Below are 24,881 nucleotides of genomic sequence, written 5' to 3'. Positions count from 1 at the left end.
CCAAAGACTTCCACGGGATAACAAAAGGCGAAGGCATCAACAGCTCTTAGGCACAGAGCTAGATAAATCCTTTTAACAGTGCTTCGGATCCGTTAACGGGGCAAGCAAATAACAAATCACTGTTAGCAGATTTACGAGAAAGAAATAATAGAATCAGACGAGATAATCTGATAGGGGTAAAATTGCTGAGGAAACAAGTCTTACTTCACATACATAGCTATGAAACAGCAGTCTGATAACTAGAAGCCATCACAAATAGGTGAATTATGATGGAAATAATCATCCTTGTAATTCAGTGTTTATTAATCCTTTTCTTTTTAAACAACTCACAGATGTCCAAGCAATGCGTCTCTCTCTTTGAAGATCCATTAATCACACACACATATTTATTGGGTGTAATTTACTATTTGTATCACCTGTATTTTATTTCATAATTGAACATTCTGCATTCAAATTTATGTAATGCATTAGGCCTGCAAACATATTTCTGCCTGATTAGCATAAATAGTCACTTCATGAATTACTAACAAAGTTGATCTGGAAAATATTGGCGTATTATTTTATTAAGTGGAACACAAACATATGTCCAATAAATTCTTGTTTTCTGGTGGCAGGAAGGAATACAGAATGATCCAGGCGGTGGTGTCTCAGTGTGGGGAAGAGGAAAGACTAAGCTGAGTTAATTTGTATGTATGAAATTAATTTGCCCTGTCAACCCTTCTGTTTATCTTTAATAAAGAGGAATGCCCATGTCTGTTTCAGAGGCATGAATCATGAGACAACAAAAGGCAGCAGTTATATACACACATATATTTGTGATTTCCCTTTTCTAATTTCTTGTATGGATTGCATTGTCTGGAGGTCAAATCTGACGCTGTATTTTGTTGATAATTCTGCTTCTTGTTGGGGTAAATTGGAAGTTTGGTCTGAGACTAGCAGATTAGATCCAAATGCAGCTGCAATAACAAATTGAGTAGAAATCATATTCCAATTCCTTTTTCCACCCCCTTTATTTAATCACTGTGGCTTCAATCCAGTGTGCAGTTATGCATGCTTAAGCCCCATCGAAACCAATAAGAATCGAGCATGCATAATTATGTGCTGCATCACAGCGTATCCATTTAAACAACTGTGAGAAACTCAGGGAAACCATATGATTTGGGTGTTGAGTGGAATCCTTTCACCTCTTTTCTTAAGGCTGATTCTCACAACTGACTACACCATGGCAAAAGCAGCTGCTGCTCAAATTAACTTGTACCCACTGATGCCACCGATGGCACATGCACACCGACCCTTTTGTATTCTGCTTTGAGTAGGACTTGCAGCAGCATGCTGGAAGTCGATGTACATCATGTTCTATTGACGGTCAGCCTGCATCTACTCATTTACACATACAGTACCGGGGTGGGGTGGGGTGGGGAGATGGGACTTAGCTAAAGAAGATTTAAAGACTTCATACATTATCATCCAAATCTAGCAAAGGAAATCCATGCGTAGAAGCAGGCTATGTTACAATGTTCATCAGGGCACTCATGTGAATGGGCCTGTGCCATCAAAAAACAAGGCCTATTTGTTGTACACAAGATGACCTGTTTATTGAGCATCCATCTTTATTTGTTTGCAGAAAGCTTACACAATGTCTGGTCTTTATAGAGTATTCGTCCCGATTTGCTTTCAGTGAGATTATATGACAATGAGCATTTATCATGCATTCATCCTGATTTGCTTGTGTGGTGGCTATACGTCTTCCTGTTAATTATTCATTCTACACTTTTCAGTGCATTTCCCCGTCACTTTCCTAACTGCAATAATTTATTTTTTTTTAAGGGGATCCGTTGCACCAGGGTGGCAATTTAACCCACTTCAGTTTAATCTAAATTTCTGATATGTGCTTGAAACTCTCCTGCAAGTTGCTAACAATCTAGAGATTTTTAATTTTTTTTTACTATATTAGGTATGCATATAAAATAATAATAATAATAATAATAAATTTTATTTATATCCCGCCCTCCCCAGCCAAGCCGGGCTCAGGGCGGCTAACAACAATCAAATAAACAATCAAATAATAACACATTCTAAAAATATTTCATTATAAAAATTAGTTAAAATCAAATTGATGGCAACCGATTAAACAAAATTCTGTGCAGGTTGCCAGCGGAGGGAGTCAGGCTGCGCCCTGACCAAAGGCCTGGCGGAACAACTCTGTCTTGCAGGCCCTGCGGAAAGATGTCAGGTCCCGCAGGGCCCTAGTCTCTTGTGACAGAGCGTTCCACCAGGTTGGAGCCGCAGCCGAGAAGGCCCTGGCTCTAGTTGAGGCCAGCCTAACCTCTCTGAGGCCTGGGACCTTGAGGGTGTTATTGTTTGCAGACCGTAGGTTTCTCTGTGGGGCATACCAGGAGAGGCGGTCCCGTAGGTACGAGGGTCCTAGGCCGTATAGGGCTTTAAAGGTTAAAACCAGCACCTTAAACCTGATCCTGTACTCCACCGGGAGCCAGTGCAGCTGGTATAGTACCGGATGAATGTGATCTCGCAGCGAAGACCCCATAAGGAGTCTCGCCGCGGCATTCTGCACCCGCTGGAGTTTCTGGGTCAGTCTCAAGGGCAGCCCCACGTAGAGCGAGTTACAATAATCCAGTCTGGAGGTGACCGTCGCATGGATCACAGTGGCTAGGTCAGGGCGAGAGAGATAAGGGGCCAACTGCTTAGCTTGGCGGAGATGGAAAAATGCCACCTTTGTTATAGCTGTAATCTGCGCCTCCATAGAGAGGGAGGTATCGAAGATTACACCCAAACTCTTAACGGACGGTGCTGGCACTAATTGCACCCTCGCAAGAGATGGGAGTTGCCCCCTCGATCCCATATCGTCCCGCCCCAGCCAGAGGACCTCTGTCTTCGAAGGATTTAACTTCAACCGGCTCCCACGTAACCATCCAGCCACAGCTTCCAGACATCTGGTCAGTGTGTCTGGGGCCGAGTTAGGATGGCCATCCATCAACAGATAGAGTTGGGTGTCATCAGCATACTGATGGCAACCCAGCCCAAAACTCCGGACAAGCTGGGCGAGGGGGCGCATAAAGATGTTAAAAAGCATCGGGGAGAGAATCGCACCCTGAGGCACTCCACACACCAAGGAGTGACGCGATGACAATTCCCCCCCAAGCGCCACCCTCTGTCCCCGATCAGAGAGAAACGAGCGCAGCCATTGAAGGACTGTGCCCTGGATCCCCACGTCGGCAAGGCGGTGGTCCAGGAGTTCGTGATCGACCATGTCAAAGGCTGCTGACAGATCTAGAAGAATCAGCAGCCCCGACCCGCCTCGATCCAGCTGTCTGCGGAGATCATCTGTTAGGGCGACCAGAGCCGTCTCGGTCCCATGGCCAGTACGGAAGCCGGACTGGAATGGATCCAAAGCAGTAATGTGTTATGGGCATACACAATAGGAAACTTCTTCTTGATTGTAGCTCCTTGGGGCGTGTACTCATCTGTGATGAGTAGGGAATGGGCGAATCTGTCCATTTTAGTTTCTCTCAGATTTTATTTTATTTTATTTTTTCTACACTTCAGTTCTCTACATTTCCACATCAGTTTGTGGATTTTTTTTTTTAAAAAAGCAAGTCCTCATGAAAATTCAGCAACATTTTAGTGCAAATGTCTCCTAATATGCACATATTTGCATGCAATTGTGCATACTAAGCACGTATTTGTAAATCTGCTTCCCCTCTTTGCACACTCTGCCTTCATATATGCATTTTTGTACACATTACAGTGGTACCTCGGGTTACATATGCTTAAGGTTTCATACGCTCTTGCCCCCCGCTCTTGCTGTTCCCTGAATTTTCTTGAGACTACTATAATCCATTTCTCTGGCTACAGCTTTCTGACCAGTTGGAATGTGTGTACTTTCTCTTTATTTTTTCAGGCTCATGAAATCTTTTTAAACCTACCCAGAGCATCAAATTGGACTCTGCTTGTTGGTAAATGTGGTAGCTTCCTCCTTTTCTCTTGCTGTTTTTTTCTCTAATGCCCCCACCCCAGTCTATTACATATTTTAGACATAGATTCCAACCCCTCCTTATCATAAACTCCTCCTTTTTTAAAAAAGGAATGTCTAAATCTCAATGTAGTTTGTATATATGTGTTTGTGTTCCCTTTTGCTACAGCATTTATACAGTTTGATTATCCATTCCATGTACTTACCCCCCTCACAAAATATGCTTTTCGAAAACTTCATTGCTAAACAAATCTAATATTGTTTTGAACCCAAATCAGAAATTCTGACTCGTGTTGTAGCTAATACATCTGAAATATTTTTGAGTTATGGAAAAATTTAGAATTTTAATGAGATTTCACATTTTATAAGAAGAAAGCTACCTATCTGCTAATCAGCAAATCAGATGTGATGGAAGATGGCAGGCAAATTTTAACAGCATTTACTAAGACACAAATTGTTAATTCTCATGTAAAATTGTATATGTATGCTGTTTTTAAAATGCAAGTACTGAGAAGGGGGGGGGAAGAGGAGAGAGAACCTCATTAAATAAATTGAAATAAAGCTTTAAAGCTGAAAGTCAACAACTCATACTGAAGTTTTTGTTCTTTACAGCTTGAACATGACTTTCATGTGATTTTATGTTAAATTAACTGCTGTTTACTGTAGGTTAAACTGCAAACCATCAATCACCGATCCAATGCATATCATGTAATTCCTTCGGGGGGGAGGGGCAACTTGAATGCAATAGGTAGGACATAGGGCATAAACCATATGTCGTATCTTAACAACCCCAAAAAATGTGTTCTGATCAGTTGGGATCTGGGTACTACTCTTTCATTTCCTCTGTTTCTGATGTTCAGCCCTCATATAGGCAAAATAGGGCCACCCATGCATAAGATGGTGGGGAAGGGCAAGGGCTGTAGCTCAGTGGTAGAGTATCTGCCTTGCATGCAAAGGTCCCAAGCTCAGTCCCCAGCATCTCCAGGTAGGGCTGAGAGTGAACCTTGACTGAAACCTAGAAGAACTAGTGCTCAGATAGTGCTTAGATAGACCCATAGTCTGACTGGGTCTAAGGCAGTTTCTATGTTCCTAAGAGAAAGGTATCCATAGGCTTAGGGGAACCTCAAAGTTTGCAGATGAACAGAAAATATTTAGCAGGGAGATGGGGGGGGTATGATGCAGCTGCAACTCAGGAAGCAACCAACCATCACACTCCCCAATCTCAGCTCTTTCAACCATCCCACTCATGAACGCTGCCCTGCCCTACATAGTAGGCACTTGCTGTCCAAGAGCTTTGCCATCAAAACAAGTGATGTCCAGAGGGCCGTTAGCACAATGGGACCTGGCATTACTCATGTATTAGTCATTTTTTTTTAATCACAAGCTTTTTACTTTCACCCAATGAGATAGATCTGCTGATGTCAGAGAGTGAACAGGTCAAAACCAACAGTGCTCTGCTGCTGAAATGGCACATAGGTTTTCGTTATGCCCAAGGATGTCTAACGTAGAAAGAATGTGTGAGAAAGATTAAGAGCATTAAAGCAAGGCCTCTGGATACATTTATTTCAAGGGGGCAGTTTTGCAGTGGTCAAATTAACACAAGGGGTTGGTTTGGTGGGGGCGGGGGCAAGCCTGCCCAAAGAATTTGAGACCTCGAGTTTAATGACTGGCATTTGGAAGGTACAGTGCACAGAGGTGTTGATGTGCTTTTTGGGTGTGTGTGTAAATAAAACGGGGCATTAAAAATTTGAGGGCTGTATGCAACATTCTCTGTCTGCTAGTGCAAGGATTCTTACACTAGCAGATAGGTGAGTTTTAATTGTTTTGTACAACAGAGGAATCCAACACAACAGTTGTACTAGCAAAAACTCCTTGCACAACAGATTGTGCCCAAAAGTTACCAGCAATCTGCTCAGGCATTCTCTTGCAGAACAACATTCTGCTGGTGCAAAGGATTTCACCAGCAGAACAAGTATATCACTAAGTGACTTTAACTGAATGCTACATTGGATACAACCCCATATCTTGATTATCCAGTCATAAATACAGTCTTGTGCTATCCACAAGAAGAGTCCTGATAGATCAGTCTATAGAACTTTCTATACCCTCATTCTGTTTCCCACAGATTTGGCTAGGCAGATCTATTTACAGCACAGTTCTTACCATGTCTACAGAAGTAGGCATGGGGGAGGCATCCAGTTCAGTTCAGATTCTACCTAATTTGCAGTTCTCAAAACTACGTACGACTCAAAACACAGCTATCTGTTGAAATTCACACTTTTCTGAATTTTGCAATGCAATTCTCCAGCCAAATAATGAGTAGATTATGGAAAATTTTGAATAAAAATGTATACATTAGTGAAAATAATTTATATACAAATGAACTATACTAGAAGAAATTGCTTGCTTGGAAAAATACATACATTAGAAAATTGAAGGAGTGGGTTAGGGGATCTGATGGGAAGAGTGTTTGGGGCGAGATGTGAGGGGAGGGGTGGCCAGCTGTAAAGGGAGAGTGGTTGGCAATGACTTAGGGTTTTTTGTGGTAGTGGGAAGCAGATAGGCAGGGTTGACAAGCAATGCAAGCAGGGGAACAGCCTCTGGTCTTTAAAATATATGTATAGTGCTTTGAAAATTTTAGACACTTCATGTTAGCAATGATTTAGAAGTAGGTACCACTGAATTCAATGTAATTTACAAGGTGGTGCTCTCCAAATATTGTTGGACTGCAGCTGCCCTCAGTTCCAGCCAGCATGACCAAAGGAAATTGTAGTCCAGCAACATCTGGCAGGCATCACCTTGGATAAGCTGGGGTTACAGCATTTTAGCCACCAGTGTACAAGACAAAAGGGTGGTATCCAACCAAGTTTTACTGAGGATAGACCAGTTGAAATGAATGGGCCTAACTTAGTAATGTTCATTCATTTCAATGAGTCGACCCAAAATAAAACTTAGATGAATCATGGGTGGTAGTCAACTTTCTGTAGCAGTCAACATATTGAGGTCTTGGAATGTGAAGTGTGTGTCTAACTAACCCCAAACCTGATAAACTAAAGAAGCCCCTTAGCCAATGGTGAATGTTAATGAAAGGCTTAGATTTGAAGTGCTGGAGACATTTGGAGATGAGACAGAATCACATCACTTCTAATCCTAGTCAATATTTGGACAGAGCAGAGCAATTGTCCCCCGCCCCCCACTGCCCCATTCACATCCGGACACTCCAGAATGTTTAACACAGAATCACTAATGAGAATTAGATAACTTCTACATAATCAGTTTCCAGCATACATTGGCATCATTCCCACTCTGCTTTTTGTTTGTGCTTTGCATTATCTAGTACATTGGGTAGCCATTAACTTTCGTACAGAGCCAGAACTTTGCAGCTGGAAGGATTTAGTGAGGACACTAATAATTTATTCTCCAGCCCTCAACTCTCCCCACCATTCCATTAAAGTTGGTGGGTTGTATTCAACTAAGTTCTACTTAGAATAGACCTACTGAAATGAATAGATGTAAGTTAGTCAGGTCTGTAAATTTCACTGGGTCTACTCTGTGTACATGAATACAGCCCATCATAATTTCTCTGACATAAATGCATAAATTATGGCTCACACAAGTACAAGCTATGGAGAATAAGCACGAAGCAGTAGCTAGGGAGTTGGACTTGGACTAGGGGGACCCAGGTTCAAACCCCTGGGGGGGCTATGAAACTCTCTGGATCACAATGGGCCACTTGCGCAATGTATCCTACTTCACAATGTTGCTGTGGATCAAAAGAGTGGTGACCTCACCTATGAGCATCCTGAGCATTTGGGGAACATTGAGGGGAAGGGTGGGGCATCAGTTTGAGAGGTGGTAGGCTACACAACAAAAATAGTCTTGAACATTTTAGGCTCTTATAAAGGAGGTTTGGTGGCATACTGCACATGCTTAGTAATTCAAATCTGCATAGTTGCATAAAATTGAAGTGTTTTATTTTCAAGGACCAGGGTTTATTTTTTAAATGATTATATATTTCATTTATATCCTGCCTTTCTTCCTAAAAGCTCACAGGAGTGCACATAGGTCAGGCACAGGCAAACTCGGCCCTCCAGATGTTTTCGGACTACAACTCCCATGATCCCTAGCTAGCAGGACCAGTGGTCAGGGATGATGGGAATTGTAGTCTCAAAACATCTGGAGGGCTGAGTTTGCCTATGCCTGACACAGGTCTTTTGACACTCCTTTTCTTAGCCTCACTAAAGCCCACTGAGAAAGGCTTTATGCAAGCTAAATTTCTGCCCAACCCCTCACACTACCATGCTGGCTCTCTTTAATCTGTTTTTTAATCTGGCAACAAAATAAACAAACAAGCGAATAAGCAAACAAGCTTTTTGTTCTACCTCTAGTGTCAGAGCCAGTCTGGCTCTGAATGCCAGCTTCTGGGAATTTCAAGCACAGAGTGTGTTACTGTTGCACTCAGGTCCTGCTTCCCAGGGGCATCCAGTTGGCCACTGTGTGGACATAGGGCTGGACTAGATGGGCCTGATCCAGCAGCCAGGCTCTTACGTTGCTAAGCAAATTAAATAAAATGCAAAGCCAAGCTAGAGAGAAATGGACAGTTATGTGAGAATCTGTCACTTTCATGTTTTCTCATGACCTGTTCTTTTTTAAAATGTTTAAAAAAGGGCAGAATTTCGCACCACAAGGAGTGATTTGGCTTGACACCGGATTCCTGCAAAGAAGCTGCCAGGTTTTGGTACTGGCAGGACACTTGATCTCCAGTCTCCCCATTAATGAAGGAAATAAACAGCCTTGCTTGTTTTCCTTCTGCCAGCCCAGACAAAGTGAACTTTACATCCAGCAGTTGTCCTGGATTTGATCTTGGGGTCAGGAGTACAAGTGTTTCAATGGCCAGTGAGTATGTGTGTTTTTCTGCTCAAACAGCAATGATTCACAAGCTCATTATCTCCTTTATCACCTGTTTTTGAAACAATGGAATGATCAGGAGAGTATCATCTTCAAGGCTGTTTGATGGCAGGTGGTGGATTTAGAAGTCCTGCTTCCTCCCGGTGGAAGAGCTCCAGAATCATTTTCATGATCAAATTCACAAGGCTGGCTTGTTCTGTGAGGAAACATATGTGAGTGACACATAAAGGTGGGCCACCAGAAGCCTCCTGAGAATGTGACACTATTTGTCACATTCAAAGAAGATCCGGTACTTAGTCCAATGGCTGCATTACGTTTTTGATTCATAGCACTGCTAAGGATCAACAGTGCAGGTCTGCCCTGCCTCTGGTCATCTTGGCAGAGGTATATTTTTCTGCAGGATATATCTATTATTTTGGCTTCTTGACCACCCTTGTGGTTGGTTGGTTTCCTCTTTAGCTTTTCCTAGTCTGTATTTGTTTGTATTGTCATCCCCCCCTTCCTTCATTGACATTAAATCAACCAACCAACCAATCAATCAATCAATCAAATTCCCTGGGTGCACACCCTAATGAAATACACTGCACATGCCAAGTCCACACTGACGAACACTTAAAAGAAGTCATTTTAATATATATGAAGTGGCAGAAAATTTGAAGAGATTCGTTCCAATTTATGGATTCTGTATCTGATTTACTTGTGCACATCTAGCAATTTCAGATCTGCCGATTGCTTCAAAGGCTCTCTGCCCATTACACCACCACCACCAGAGTGTTTTTTATCACTTACTGTAAATGTGCTAATATAATGTTTTAATTAAACATATAAAGTGCATCAAATAAATTTATGGATGCTGCCAAAATTGGCAGAAGGGTGGGATGAAAACAAAGTCTTCTCTGCAAAATTTCTTGTTGTCTGCACCATGTTGTGACCCTGTTAAGTTTAAATGTTTCAGCTGGTGTCTATAGAACAAGGGTTGAGATTCCTGACCCAACCTGCTATCATATGCTGGGCATTAAAAGCACCATAACAGGGACTGTCGCAAGATATCTCACTGCAATAACAAGCATTAACAGTTAGCCTTGCCTTTTGAACAACAGTGTAATGCTAGATTTAGGGATGAAGGAGAAATCTGATCCAGTTTGCAGTGAAGGCAATCATACAGGATTGGCACTTTCTGAAGCATTACATGAACTGAAACATAGTCATCCTTCAAAATTTGCACTTCTCTGAATTTCACAGTGCAGTTCTCCAGCTAAGTAACATGTACAAAATGCATGTATTTTGGTAGAGCATATCATTGGGTATATTAGTGAAAATAACATACAAATATGCACTTTGTTAGGTAAAATTCCAAACAAAATTGTGTGCATTAGGAGAAATTCACACTAAAATGCTGGTGAATTTTCTTTTTAAAAAAAGTTCATACCTAATATGAACATCACAATCAGATTTGGCAGAGAGGAGCAAAAATGAATGATTCCTTTTCCCCACCAGCAGGAGAGTTGAAAAATGTTATTCAGCATTTTTCTGCAAGGAAGACTCCCCCCCCCCTCACAATTTTTCCATGACAGAGTCAATGTCCAGGAAGTCAATGATTTCCAAGAATGACACGGATAACCTGTAATAGGAAAGGTAAAGGTTGACCCATTGAGACATGCAGATAACCTGCTTTGGCCATTTCCAATAATATGTAACATGCCATTCTTAGGTTAAGAAAAGCTAACTAAATATTCATTCCCTAATTGCAATAATTAATGGGTGGAAAGGTTATTCCAGGATACATGGGCAGCTTGTTTTAGCGAAGGCTCTATTATCAGGCTACCAATGTAACTTCACTGACAGTTTGAAAAATAACGCTTTTTCCTTTTGCTATCAGAGAAACTTATGCACCCCGCAACCCACCCACCCCCCGCATTTATTCCATATAACTTTAGGTAATTGCACACATGAGCAGTCTGGCATAATTGCTGGCATCTATGTGATGCCATTTGGATCCTGTAGTCACATAGGGGCAACAGCAATGGTGGCTGATGTCCGTTGGGTGGAAGGCTAATGTCTTAGCAATGAGTCTACTTAGACCTCAGTCCTATGCTATTTCCTATCATGTTCCATTAGCAAGAAAGAGATAAATTCATTTGACAGGTTGTTTTCAACTGCCCCCTCTCCAGACATCTTTTTATTGTGCATTCTTGATTATTTGTGCTCATGACTGAATGAGGGTGGTTAGCTGCAATCCTGCTTTTAATACTGTTTGTGCCTACAAAGGCTTCAGGGTGCACGTACTTCTTTGTTTTCCATCAGTGCATGTCCTGTAACTTCCTGCTGAAATCTTGCACCTCCTTAGACCACAAATGTTCAGGGTGTGTGCGTGTGTGTCACTCTTGTTGTGTGTCCCCTCCAGACAGCAATAATGCAATCACACTGGGGAAGCATCACAGAACAACTAAAGAAGGGGAATGACATGTGGCTGGTTCACTATAAACGCACCACTATTGCACAATGATTGTGTCAATGACATGTTGCAGAATATATCTGCAAAAGAGAACATTGCTCTGGAGATGTCCTCAATCTTGTCTGTGATCAGATAACTATTGGAATGTAATATGGGATACCATGTTAGTATCTACTCCACTACCGAGACAGATAATTCACTAGCAAATCAAATCAAGAAATTATTCTGGAAACATCTTAGGGACATAAGCAAATAACACATCACCAGTATTTTTTAACAACTTCCAGCCTTAATCAGGTCTATACTGCCATGAGTGTGGCAACTGCCAATTCTAGTGGAGGCCAATTACACCCGGAATGTAATCGTCCGGGCATGTTTTGAGTAAATAGTTAACTCTTCTCACTTGGAAGAAGCATTTATTGAAAAGTTTGCCTTCACATACAAATGCAAATGATATGTGAATGTTTCATCTTTCAAATGGAGACCGTAGACAAATGCTAGTCATTAGAAACATTTCCGTGCATTTATATTAGGCTGTCCTCTAAAAGACTTTTCAGACAAATATGTCATCAAGATATTCAAAACCATGTAATCTTATCCAAAGTTTCATCTATCAACAGCACAGTTTTCATCTCTCGCAGCTGTGTGTGTCAGAATATGCAGGCAGATTAGGCAGCTGATAGGGAGAGAGAGAGGGAGGGAGAGAGGGTGGGGGCGAGTGATGGGAAAGAGGGACTCTGTCATCAACCTAACAAGAAAGACTGGGGGTGGGGGAGAGAGAGAGAAAGAGAGAGAGAGAAGATGAAAAAGAGAAAGATACAGTCCATTCCCTAGGCGTCCTTCCTACAAGAAGGAGAGGCATTCAGGAGATTTTCAAAGGTCCGCCAGGGTGTTGCACCTGGCTCCTGTCACGTCGGAGGGCAGGATGAAATGAGTCAGAGGTGAAAGGAGGTAAAAGAAGTCTGGAGCCAGCTCTACAGCAGAGCCAGCTAACTGCCGGGGTTAGTGGCACAGCAGTGAGGCAATCACAGTGAGGTAGTGGCAGCAGCAGTTTCCCTTAGTGCAGGTGTCGGCAACCTAAGGCCCAGGGGCCACAAGTGACCCACGGGGGTCATTTAACTGGCCCACAAGCCGCCGCGAACTGAGCTGCTCACTCAGCGAGTCCTCGTGCGCTGTGCTAAACCAGTGCAGTGCGGGGACTTGCTTCCATGGCACCGGAAATCACGTCTGCGGGTGCGCTCAGGCCCACGGAGGGATCTCCGCTGGAGTGAACCGGCCCAGGTGAGGTAAACCTTGCCGACCCCTGCCTTAGAGTACAGAAAGCTTCCTTATAATGGAACAGCCCCTTGGTACATCTGGCTTAGTATGACCTACACCAGGGGCCCTTTTTAGCCCAAAGGCCACATTCTATTCTCAGTGATTTTCCAGGGGCCACATGCCAGTGGTGTCCAGGGCCAGAGGCAAAAGTGGGCAGAGCAACAAATGTGAACACTCCAGACACACACATCACCTTTCCACCTAAGCAAGAGGCACCATCAGCATTCAAAAACACATTCCAGTCAGAAACAGGATGCTGCTGGAAATCAGAGGTGTGTGTTCCACACAGCCTATACTGGCCTGCTTCCCTCACATACAGTGGAGGATGCTAATCCAACACTGGTGATAAAGTAGGATTCAATTGCCAGTCTAGACACCTTCCGTACATGAAATGGGGGCAGGAAGAAGTACCATCATGTCCTTTGCTTCAGGAAGTAAAATGGCTTGGGCCAGTTCTGTTAATTGCTCAGACCAACAAGGAAGCTTGAGTTGGAGGACTTTCTAAGCCACAGGTAGAAACATCTGACCATTTCTGGCCTATCACTGTTAAGAGACTTGCTTACTGGTGTTTTAACTACCTGACAGCTATTCCTTTCGCCTGGGGTAGGAAACCTTTTTCACCCTTAAGGGCCACATTCCATTTTGGGGGGAATCTTCTGGGGGGACACATGCCATTGGTAGGTGGGGCTAGATACAAAAGTGGGTGGAGCAACAAATGTAAATTTTACTTCTGTACAGTAGGCTAGTTTCTACACACACTCACACACTCTTCTCTAACCACAACCTAGGCAAACAAGGAGTCATGAAGCTGGAATTTTAGGTCATTCAGGACTGGAAAAAGAACATACTTCTTCACAAAGCACATAGGTCATCTGTGGAACTTGCTACAACAAGATGTAGAGATAGTCATCAACCTGGACAACTTTAAAATGAGGATTAGGCAAATTTATGGAGGGCAAGGCTTTCAGTGCCTACAAATTGCAATGGCTATCAGAGGCAGTTTGCCTCTGAATATTAGTTGCTGGGGAACAAATGTGGCAGAGGGCTATTGTGCTCATGTTCTGCATGTGGGTTTCCCACTAGCCACTGTGAGAATAGGACGTTGGGATACATGGACATTTGTTGACCCAGCAGTGCTCTTTTCATGTTTCTATGCAAGACGAGATGCCCTGGAAAAATCTTGTCAAACAAATCAAAACAAGATATACTGTGCTGCAACACAGTATGTCTTGATTTGTTTGTCTAAGATTTGGTGGGTGGTTCAACACATCTTATCCAACCAGTGCATCTACTGAACAAGTCAATGACTCATAAAAATGGTTGTGTGGAGCATGTCCTTAGCACTGATTCCTATGGGATGTGATAATTTTCGCACATGAAGGACCATGTGCACAATGACCTATATAAAAGTACAACAGGAATGTGGGACAGGAGGCTGTGGCAACATACCCTGGACAGACTACATAGATTGGCTGGCCAATCAGCATATTCATAGCTCAATAAACTCTTGTGTTGAAGTTCATGTACAAATATGCATTTCCCCCCACTGCTATAATATCTGTCATACTTTTATGCTGCTCTTCCTTTAAGATCATGGTGGCATACATGGGGCTTATAATATTGTGAGATTTGGGTGGGTTGGGTGATACATTCACCCAACTGTGTGTTTTGGTTGCAAAAATGTACCTAATCTCTTCACCCTCCCAGCATACCTGTTGGATCTCTGATGTCTTTTTAGAAACAAAGGAATACAGAACATAAGCAGAGCTCTGCTGGATCAGGCCAAAGTCCCATCTATTCCAACATCCTCTTCTCACAGTGGTCAACTAGATGCCCATAGAAAAAGCCTGCAAGCAGCACCTGAGCAGGCACTGGTTGCCTTATTGTACATGAATTTATCAACCCTCCCTTTAAAGCAATCTAAGTTGGTGACCATCATTAAATCTTGTGGAAGCAAATTCTGTATTTTAACTATGTTGGCTATGAAGAAAGTGCTTCTTCACACTGGGCTTGTCCACACTTCTGCTTGTGCTGTGCCTAGGAAGCACAGGTCTGAGGGGTTTTCCACTTGACCCATGCTTTCTAGGAACAGGTACGAGAAGGTTCCCCCCTTGCCCCACTCCTTTCCAAGGGAAAACCTGCTCTTTAGTGATAGATCGGAACAATGAGAGAGCCCCACTACTGAGGCCTCTCCTAGGTTTTTCTTTAAAAACCTGGTGCTAAAAGCACCAACTGGCAGGTGGGTCTGGCTGCCATGTAAATTCCCCACAATGCCATTGAGCATTTGTGAGAAAATAAACTAGTGGCTAGCCCCAGCCACATGTCCATGTTTAGACTGGTGCTGTTGTCTACCACTGTTGCCAGGTAATCCCACCAGGATGTATAAATGGAGAAAAGCACCTATTGACAGAGAAAGGGGCCCAGCATTTCAGGATGTCTAGGGCACCCTGAAATGTGAAACTGAAGGTGATTCTCTCTATGTAAAGGTTAAAAATATATATGATTCCTTATGACTATAATGCCCATGATGCAGTGCTATTGTGAGTGAATTACACACAGGTTGTATGAGGTTATGGCTGTAATCTTAAAGACTGTTGTCTGGAGTTAAAGACCAACAATCTCAGTGGGAATTACTTCTGAGTAAACTTGCCTATATGTGTTCTCTAAATATAGCAAATATGGGATTAAATATAATAAGTGGAGTAGTGAAAGAAAGCGAACAAGAATCATGATGGGGTTTTGTTGCCAAAATCCATGGCTCAGGGGGGGAAAAAGCCTCTTGCACATTTTGTGACGGAATTCTGCCAGGAAGCCTTGCACATCCCTAATTATTTTTACTTATTAAATGTCTTACTTAGAAGCTTTGCATTTAACCTGGTTTTAAAAGAGAGGTTTTGTTTCAAGTTGAAAAGACAGAAGCGGGGGGATGAGGAACATAGGCTGCTACGTGATGAAGCAATAGTCTGTAAATTCCTTTATTCCGCTGAGATGTTCTGTTTTGCACAAAGCTTCAGAATGCATACATGGGAGCCTGACTGTCAGCCAAGGTCTGTCAGGTCAAATATCCACTTTTCGAAAAGACCCTTGAGCACATATTGCTGTAAAGGAGCCATTAATGCTTATCAGGAAAAAGGCTGTAAGAAAGAAAGAAAGAAAGAAAGAAAGAAAGAAAGAAAGAAAGAGGAAGAGTCATAGTGTCATAGTTCAGTGGCAGAGCATACACTTTGCATGCAGAAAGTTCCAGGTTCAATTCCCTGTGTCTCCAGCTAGCACTGCCTGAAACTCTACACAGCTGCTGCAAGTAGGTGCTTACAGTATGGCCCATTGGTCTGACTCAGGAGAAGGCAGCTCCCTATGTCCCTGTGCTACTTGATGTAGCAGGGAAGCTGATATTGGCACCAGCAGCAACTTCCTTCCTGCAGGAGGTATCTTTAGGGAAGCAGTTTTTTTCAGAACCACAGCATGGGGAGAAATCTGTTACTTGGCCCTCAAGAAATTTCTTCCTGGCAAGCAGGTCACACAGCGGTTCTCAGCCTGTGGGTCCCCAGATGTTGTTGAACTACAACTCCCATCATCCCTGAGCTCTGGCCTTGCTAGTGTGATAGGAATTTTATGGTTTTAGATATATAGTAATGTTCATAACTGCACATACATAGATCAGTACAGGAAGGCAAACCTGGAACCATTTTGATTCCTAAACTGACCAAATCCTTTCTCTGCAAGGTTAAAAATGGAAAAGCCTCCTCATTGTCTCTTCCTTTAATCTGTGTTTGAATAAGGTGTGAGCCTGTGACCTGGCCAGGAAATAAGTATTTTAGCATTACAAAAGAATGGCCAGGCTCCCCAGAAAATCCAATCAAGGAACCTGCTAGACAGGAGATAAACAAGGAGAAGAGAAAAACAACATTTAAATTTCTGTGATGTAGGTGGGATGTATCTGAGGGGTGGTCTTAGGTTACACCCCTTCTGTGATGTATGCATAATGTTTCTGGGGGTGGTCCTGATCTAGAGAAGGGGAATTTCAAAAGTCTTTATAAGGCCTTGCAGGCCATTGTTCTGGGTCCTCTTCCTCTCCTGCGTGTGAGGGGGGTACCCTGTTGCAACAGATCAATAAAGATCAAGCTTACTAGCTGCTTTGCTTCTCAATATTCTCTGGTTGGCCTCTGTTATTTTCTCCTACCAATAGGGAACCTATGTAAGGACTCTATATGGGCTCTTGGATACCCCATAAGGGAAAAGGGCATATTTTTATTTACAACAGATGGCGACCACGCACGAAGGGACTTTTGGTTACCCGGATTCTGGAAGCGAGGAAGGACTGGTTATCCAGCGCGCACCAGGCAGTTTGCCAGGAGGAATAACCAGTCTTCCATCGGTCCCAGGGTCTGGCAATAACTTGGAGTTCAGCGAGGCTAACCAGGGGAAGCAAAGCTTGATCAGGCCGGCCTTAAACAACCAGTCAAGACATCGTGGGATCACCAGGAACAGCGCATGCGGAAGTGAGTATTAAGTAGGAAACACGGGTAGTGGGTTGGGGTCTCTAAACCACAGCAACCAAAATTCTTTAATTCTTCCTTTTCCCTTCAAATCTAAAATTTCTACTTTTTAAAAGAAATGCCTTCTCCTCCTTTCTGTCCCCTCAATCTCAACACCAGCCCTAGCCCTTCGGAGTATGCCCAGGCAAAAGTTGTGTGTGACTTCTTTCATTTCCCTTCTACAGTCTATATGCCGACCTATTCCTTCGGAGTTTTGCCCAGAAAAAGGTCGTGCTTTTTCTTCTGTACTGAAAACTATAATTCCCAGGTGCAGCCGCACCTCTGCCATGGCGATCTTTGTTAGAGATGACCTGTGAGCAGAGAAAGCAAGGGCACCTGATTCCTTTCCTTCTTTGTCATTTCTGAGTCCCAATCTGGCACTGCGCCATGCAAGCGTCCAGTAGGGAACTCTCAGGTTAGATTGTAAGAGGCAGGAGGTTGCTGTGGGCTCCCTGGCTGAGTAATGACCAAAGGGGGGGGGGTTGAGATCGCTGACCGCACTGTTAGCTTAGTAGCCAGGAAAGGCCAACAGCTGTACCAGCCTAGTAAGTCAGGCCAGACGAACGGCGGTGTGTCACAGTACTAATTCTCGGAGTTGTCCAAATTGAGTGTACTGTGGGTTATTTATTGTGTTTCCTGAAAAGTGGGGATAAAACCCCGACTGCAGTATAAAAGTAAAAGCTAGCGCTATTAAAAATTCTTAAAATGGGTGCACCTCAATCAAAAGAAATGAACCCACAGACTCCTGATGGGAAAGAAGCCCAGTTGGTGCTTACTTCCCGCCTGGACTCTGACAGTCCCCTTCAATTTGTGTTTAAGAAACGTTTTTCCAGTGTTTAAATTGTACTTAGGCAACATCCAGCAGCTGCTTATCTTAAATGTACCATCTAAAATAAAAATGCAAGCTTGCTCCAAATTCTAAATCTAAGGAAGCCATGTTGAGCCTTATCAATCTTAAAGCAAGACAAAATGGAGAATGGAGTGTGCAAATGTTTGTTATTTGAGAGAGGCTCTAAAAGAGTTTTCCTCCCAAGTGGTAAAATCCTGTATACGTGCTACTTGTGTTCTGAAAGGGTAATTACCCCACCTCCTTCCTCTAGTAAGTGAGGAGGGTGATTTTAAGTCTAATGGTAAATGATGTTGTATTGTAACTTTTGAGTTGTGAGTACACCTGTGTTCCAGTCTAAGTTAACCTAATGTTTCTGCTGCAAAAGCCGAGTTGAGCCAACTGCTCTCTCAAGCTAAAATGCAGTGTATGTATTTCATTAAGCATATGCCTATGAAAGTATGGTGTTCCTTCTAAGAAAAATATCTGAGTCCAGTTTTAACTTTGATCTGGTTGGACAGAAGAGTTATTGTAAGGCTCCTGGTATCAGTCTCTATAAGACGTCCTGGCCTCTTTTCTTAGAAAATGCCCCCCCTTGTTTCATTCTGTCTCTTTCAGGGTTTTTTCCCCTTCTCCTTCTTATTCTGTGCCAGGTAAATTTACTCCCGAGTAAGCTTCCTTTAAAGGAAACTGCAAAGGGGGGGGGCATAGATTAGGCTTACTATTCCTCTGCAAGTTCAGGAAAAATTGTTCACTCTTGTATTCCTTTTAAATCAAATCTATGGCTGTTTAAACTTTGCTTTATAAAAGATCCTCTCCCTATCTTAGGAAAAATGTTAACTTCAATCTTCTTTTAAAGATAATTTCTATAGGAATTTGCACTCTTTAGTCTAAGGAAGTAAACTCTCACTCAAACTAGCTTCAAGATCTGCTAAAAGGGTTCTGTAGAATTGGGTACTTTTATTTTCCTCTTCCTTAGTACATGATAGGCGCATGGCTTGTGATCTCTTCTCCAGTTGTGTCTGTGTACATAAGTATGTGTGTGTTTCTGGTAGTACAAATCTTGCTATGAACCCTGTATTTTAGGGTTGGACTAGATGACCCCAGGTCCCTTTCAACTTTCCCAATTTGTGGCTGATGTGTTGAAATTCAGCCCAGATTTGCTCAAATCTTGCTATGAACCCTGTATTTTAGGGTTGGACTAGATGACCCCAGGTCCCTTTCAACTTTCCCAATTTGTGGCTGATGAGTTGAAATTCAGCCCAGATTTGCTCTTTGTTTTTTTAAAAGGTGTGAGGTGAAGCCATGATGTTTGAAGCAGAACTGGTGATATCAGGCATTTAAGTGATTGCAGTGTTTATCATTTTGTCTATTATTTACAAAAAATCAGACTTAAAAGTCTACTCAAAGTTTAAGCACATACAAATGAATAATCAAGTAGAATTAGCCTTGACCATCCATCCTGTAAATAAAGGGCAGAAAATTTTGTCTGCAAATGGTAAGGCTGAGAATGTTAAAAAAAATAATAAAATAAAATCCTATGAATTCTAACTCTCTGGCCATTTTTACTCATAAATAAGAGAGCGGTTGATTGTTCCGCGAATGGCCAGAGGGATATTAGCCCTTTCCTGTACATAAAGGAAGCAGTCACGTTTGCTTGGGCTGAATTGTGAATACTTGAATTGCTGAGTTTCTCTTTTTTGTTTTAAAATCTAACCCTATTTTTAAAATCTACTCCTTACCTTTCCCTTCCTTATTCTAATTGAGCCAAAAGATGCAACATTTTCAATGGTATAAAAGGTTTGCTGAGACATGAACTCTGCACATGCACAGAGGCTAGATCAGCTTACAAAAGAGAGAGAGAGAGAGAAAGGAGGGGGGGAGAGAGAAGGTTTGGAGAGCCTGAAACCTATACAAATTTCCTTATGTAAAACTTGGAACCATTGAGGAAATCATCCTTAATGTGTTTTGCTCCAGGGGCTATTTAAGACAATAGAGTTAAGTACTGGACATGCCAAATTCTTTTCACAGGTAAATATCAAAGCACTCCCACTGTGAGTTCCTCTCTTGAGTAGTTCCCCCCCCCATGGGATTTAAATTTTATAACAGTTTTTTGTTTGTTTGTTTGTGTGTGTGTGTGTGTGTGTATGCCTATGCATTTTAGGAACAGCATTTCCTGACAGACCTCTCACATAAAATAATTTTCCCTTTCAACAGGTGTGTATATGCCTATGCATTTTAGGAACAGCATTTCCTGACAGACCGCTCACATGAAATAATTTTCCCTTTTAACAGAGTGTCCTTTCTTTTCTCCCACAGCACAAATGATAATGAGGGGATGCAAACAGTGATTTAAATACTCTATAAAAAGTAATTGCATTTGTTTTTCTTTTTGTTTTTCTTCCCTTAAAGGCAACAGTCATTTTCTTTCTGTTCAGCAAAACAAGTCTGAATCCCTGCTATATTAGTTGATTTCCATCTATCTCTTTGTGGCTTTGACATTTTTTTTAGGTTACAAATAATTTGTTTTCGTTTATTAAGTTCGTTTTACCAGTTCTTCCTTTATATATATGAAATTAATCGAAGCACAACCAAACATTGTTTGTGGAATGGTATTGTTTACCTTTTGCCTGAGCATTATTAATTCTGTCATTTTGGCTAGTGCAAGGTACCTGCACAACTTTAAAATTGCCATTCATTTTTATTGGTATTAACTCATTTCCCAGTATTCCGCTATTAACATTACAGCTGATGATGTCACATCAAGAAACACTTTTATTTTCATTTGGGATGTTAGAATGCCAAAACAGATTACTTCAGGTTACTTCAGGTTGCTTATTAATTGTGTGTCTTAGCATTTATTTATTTTTGGTTCCTCATAGGTCATTTGTGTGTGTGTGTGTTTTACTTTGGGGACATGTTCATCACATGTTGAAAGTCAGTCTCATGAAGTTCTTTTATTGGATAGCACATGGTGAATTTTAAGTTTTCCCCATTGTTTTCCCATTTTTTTCCAGTCCAGTAGTAATATGTGTGGTTTTGATAATATCTTTGTACTATTTAATAATAGTTATTTTCTGAATCTGATGTCTTTGTGTCAAGTCCATTTTCATCTAACTGGTAATCTAATTTTTTGCTTTCTTTTTATTTTTTAACCTTTCTTGTATTTTTTACAGTTCTCTTTCTCTACATGTGGAGTAATTTTTTATTAAGTGAAAGAAAGCAAACAAACTTAGCAGATAATAACAGTAATTATATGGAAATGTGATAATAAATAATAATAAATAATACATTTTATTTATATCCTGCCCTCCCCAGCCGAAGCTGGGCTCAAGGCGGCTAACAACAATCAAAATAGTCCAATAATGATAATGAATAAAATGTTTAATCCACTAAAATTGTTATTATTTGCAGCTTCCCATGGAAACTGGAGGACATCCTTTTTGCCTTTTGCCCCTTTGATGTCTAACTGTGTTTTTAAGTCACCCCAAAACCCTGCCCCTTACAGGATATCACTTCTACAGATGTGCAATGATGAGCAGCAACAACCCCTCAACTCAGTCAACCCATCACAAGACCAGCAACAACAGAGTTTTCAAAGTGCCCACAGCGATCTCTTTCAAAGGATATAGACTGCCGGGGGGGAGTGGACCTGACAAAGGGGGGAGGAGTTGAATTGCAAGGACATTTTTTCACTTGAACCTTAAGACTGTGCTCCAGGATTCAAAAGATACATACGTAAAAGATCACAATTGTGTCAAGATATGTAACAGATATTTAATTATTATTTTTTTGTATTATGTGTTATTATGTAAGAATGTTGAAATGTGTCTGACAGTGTGATTTCCACAAAGGGGGGCAATTTATTGTGCTTAACTGTTTTTATATTTAATGTCTTATTGCTTACACACCAATGGAGAATTCTCATGCATTTTATACTTTCTAATAGCTCACACTATTGTGTAGTCCAATGTTTAGATCAATTTATAACCACATTGTTCCACCTGGCACTCTGCCAACTTTCCCTATCCATTTTAATATGTGTTAAACCTCTTTTTGCCAATGACAAACTTCTGGATCCATAAAACACCAGGTACATGAAGGTGGATATGCTTTGGTTTAGCAGGAATGATTCCTTATAGACTTAAATTGACTTATTTGGACAACTGCCCTTGTTAAGAATGGTTTTCTTTTAACAGATTGGTTTGAAGACTTGAGAACCATGGGGCAAGATAAATTCAAATTGGACTCAGTTTGAATTGGGCAAGTGTATCCAGGCTGCAATTAGCTTTTTGGTCCTTTAAGTGCAAGTGAGCAACTTCTCATGAGCCCAAGACCACAGCCTATAATAAAATCCCATAGCTAAAGGCCAAGGCGAAGACCTCTCCCTCACGAGATGCCCAAAACCTGTGCCAGCTATGGTGAATGCCAGGCGACATGGTTAAATGAAAGCCCTGAGGGGATTCAACAGACAAGATGTGTTGCTGTAGCACTATGTCAGTGTGAGACCACAGAAGAGCTACCTTGACACCTGAGAACACTAAAATGGTGGGGGGGAAGCAAACTGCACTTTTCAGTCATTAGTGGACCTTACCTTCCTGCTAGGTGTAAAGCATAGAACACTATTGAGTAAATGGTCTCTCCCAAAGTGTTAGAATGCCACAAGTAATTTAGTAGCAAAACGCAACATGTGTTATTTTTATATGATATATTCATACAAAGACATCCATTTACAACATACGATGTTATTATTTGTGGGGCAAAAATTTTTAAGAAAAATTCTAGCCCCAGAGGGGGGAATATTGTGATAGGAATTTTATGGTTTTAGATATATAGTAATGTTCATAACTGCACATACATAGATCAGTACAGGAAGGCAAACCTGGAACCATTTTGATTCCTAAACTGACCAAATCCTTTCTCTGCAAGGTTAAAAATGGAAAAGCCTCCTCATTGTCTCTTCCTTTAATCTGTGTTTGAATAAGGTGTGAGCCTGTGACCTGGCCAGGAAATAAGTATTTTAGCATTACAAAAGAATGGCCAGGCTCCCCAGAAAATCCAATCAAGGAACCTGCTAGACAGGAGATAAACAAGGAGAAGAGAAAAACAACATTTAAATTTCTGTGATGTAGGTGGGATGTATCTGAGGGGTGGTCTTAGGTTACACCCCTTCTGTGATGTATGCATAATGTTTCTGGGGGTGGTCCTGATCTAGAGAAGGGGAATTTCAAAAGTCTTTATAAGGCCTTGCAGGCCATTGTTCTGGGTCCTCTTCCTCTCCTGCGTGTGAGGGGGGTACCCTGTTGCAACAGATCAATAAAGATCAAGCTTACTAGCTGCTTTGCTTCTCAATATTCTCTGGTTGGCCTCTGTTATTTTCTCCTACCAATAGGGAACCTATGTAAGGACTCTATATGGGCTCTTGGATACCCCATAAGGGAAAAGGGCATATTTTTATTTACAACACTAGCTAGCGGTGATGGGAGTTGTAGTTCAACAACATCTGGGGACCCACAGGTTAAGAAAGGCTTAGACCATTTCACTGTCAAAGAGCTCCTGTTGTCAGAATGTTTAGTCAGAATCCCCTTTCTTGTAATTTATATCCATTGGTTTGGGTCCTAACTTCCGGGGCAGCCAAAAACAAGCTTGCTCCATCTTTCATGAGACAGCCTTTTAGATATTTGAGAAAAGGCTGTCAAATCACTTTGTGTGTCCTTGTGTGTAGAAACCTCTGGCTTTTGCATGGCTGGAATGCAATTTACCATACCAATTACTCTGCCCAGTTTTGTCCCTGACCCTGCCCTCCACTGGCATGTGGGACCTGTCAGGTTGCCCATGAGTATGTGGTCTTTGGGTTGAAAAATTTGTGGACAACCACAAATTGAATTCAGCAATGGCCCTACTTAGCCTCTTCCTCAAGGTTAGGCAGGAAGAGAACAAAGTTATGAGTGACACCTCCTCTCTCTCACATAATCTTTGGGCCATTCTGTGACAATGGCTGGAGTCAAGGACTAGGTGTCCACCTTATCTTTGAATTTCCTGCCTTTTGTTTGTGAGTGTAATGCAATGCTCTGGTTATTAGCTACACGGGGCAGGAATTTTGCTAGTGTTCTCTTATTAAAATGGGCTGTTTATACAATCCATTACATCTCCTTGTATACTTCCCTTCCTCTGTGTCTGTGATTTCTTTTGCTTTAGTGATTTTATAATTAAATTCTCTTCACACAATAAGGAGTTATCATGATATATCCCATTTATTGTGAACAATTTATAAAGAACTTTTGATGTGCAAATGTTTATGGCCATTCCATACTCTCCAGCATTTCCCAGATGAGAACAGAGACAGTCTTGCAGAAAATACAAGGAGGGAAAAATTAATGACAGAAAATTAAATGCAGATTTATTTATTTATTTTTGCAGGATGGGTGTGTGAGTAATTCATCTACCATCAGTGCAAGGTTTGGTGTCTGAACACCCTCTTCCCCTTTATACATTGTTGAAGAATCTTCACAGGCTGCTATATAGATGGGCAACTGAATGTGGGCCTCTAGGGCTCCTTACCTGGTCGCCAGACCTCTTCCCAGGCCACACCTTCACTGCCCTGCGTTGTAATCTCCTTGAGTGTTTTTGGCTGGCTGGAATGTGTTCCTGAACTTTGATAATAGCTCTTGCGTGTCTGGATGAAGGATGTGTATGTGTAGAAACTAGTCCACTGTACAAAGGTAAAATCTTCCTTGTTGCTCTGCTCCACTTTTTGAGCCGGCATGTGGCTCTTGGAAGCCCCGCCCCCGGCATGTGGACCTCAAGCTAAAGAAGGTCCCCCAGTCCTACATAAACCAACCAGCATAG

At 41.8% G+C, this 24,881-nt stretch overlaps 2 long non-coding RNA genes across 2 annotated transcripts in view; one reads left to right on the top strand and one right to left on the bottom strand.

The window, feature by feature from the left end:
* The window catches only part of LOC308591784, a 32,069-nt gene that overhangs the window by 3,548 nt on the left and 3,640 nt on the right, over nucleotides 1-24,881 (top strand). Inside the window, exon 2 of the long non-coding RNA XR_014010250.1 lies at nucleotides 615-686. This is a non-coding gene — a long non-coding RNA (uncharacterized lncRNA). The remainder of the gene's footprint in view (nucleotides 1-614; nucleotides 687-24,881) is intronic.
* Nucleotides 666-24,881, bottom strand: part of LOC308591793 — a 94,893-nt gene continuing 70,677 nt past the window's right edge. The window contains exon 3 of the long non-coding RNA XR_014010266.1: nucleotides 666-956. This is a non-coding gene — a long non-coding RNA (uncharacterized lncRNA). The remainder of the gene's footprint in view (nucleotides 957-24,881) is intronic.

Source organism: Podarcis bocagei (genome assembly GCF_964188305.1).
Source record: "Podarcis bocagei genome assembly, chromosome: 7".
In the NCBI taxonomy this organism is placed as follows: Eukaryota; Metazoa; Chordata; class Lepidosauria; order Squamata; family Lacertidae; genus Podarcis; species Podarcis bocagei.
Note: the sequence above shows the minus strand (reverse complement) of the source record. Positions and strands in the feature narration are given on the sequence as shown.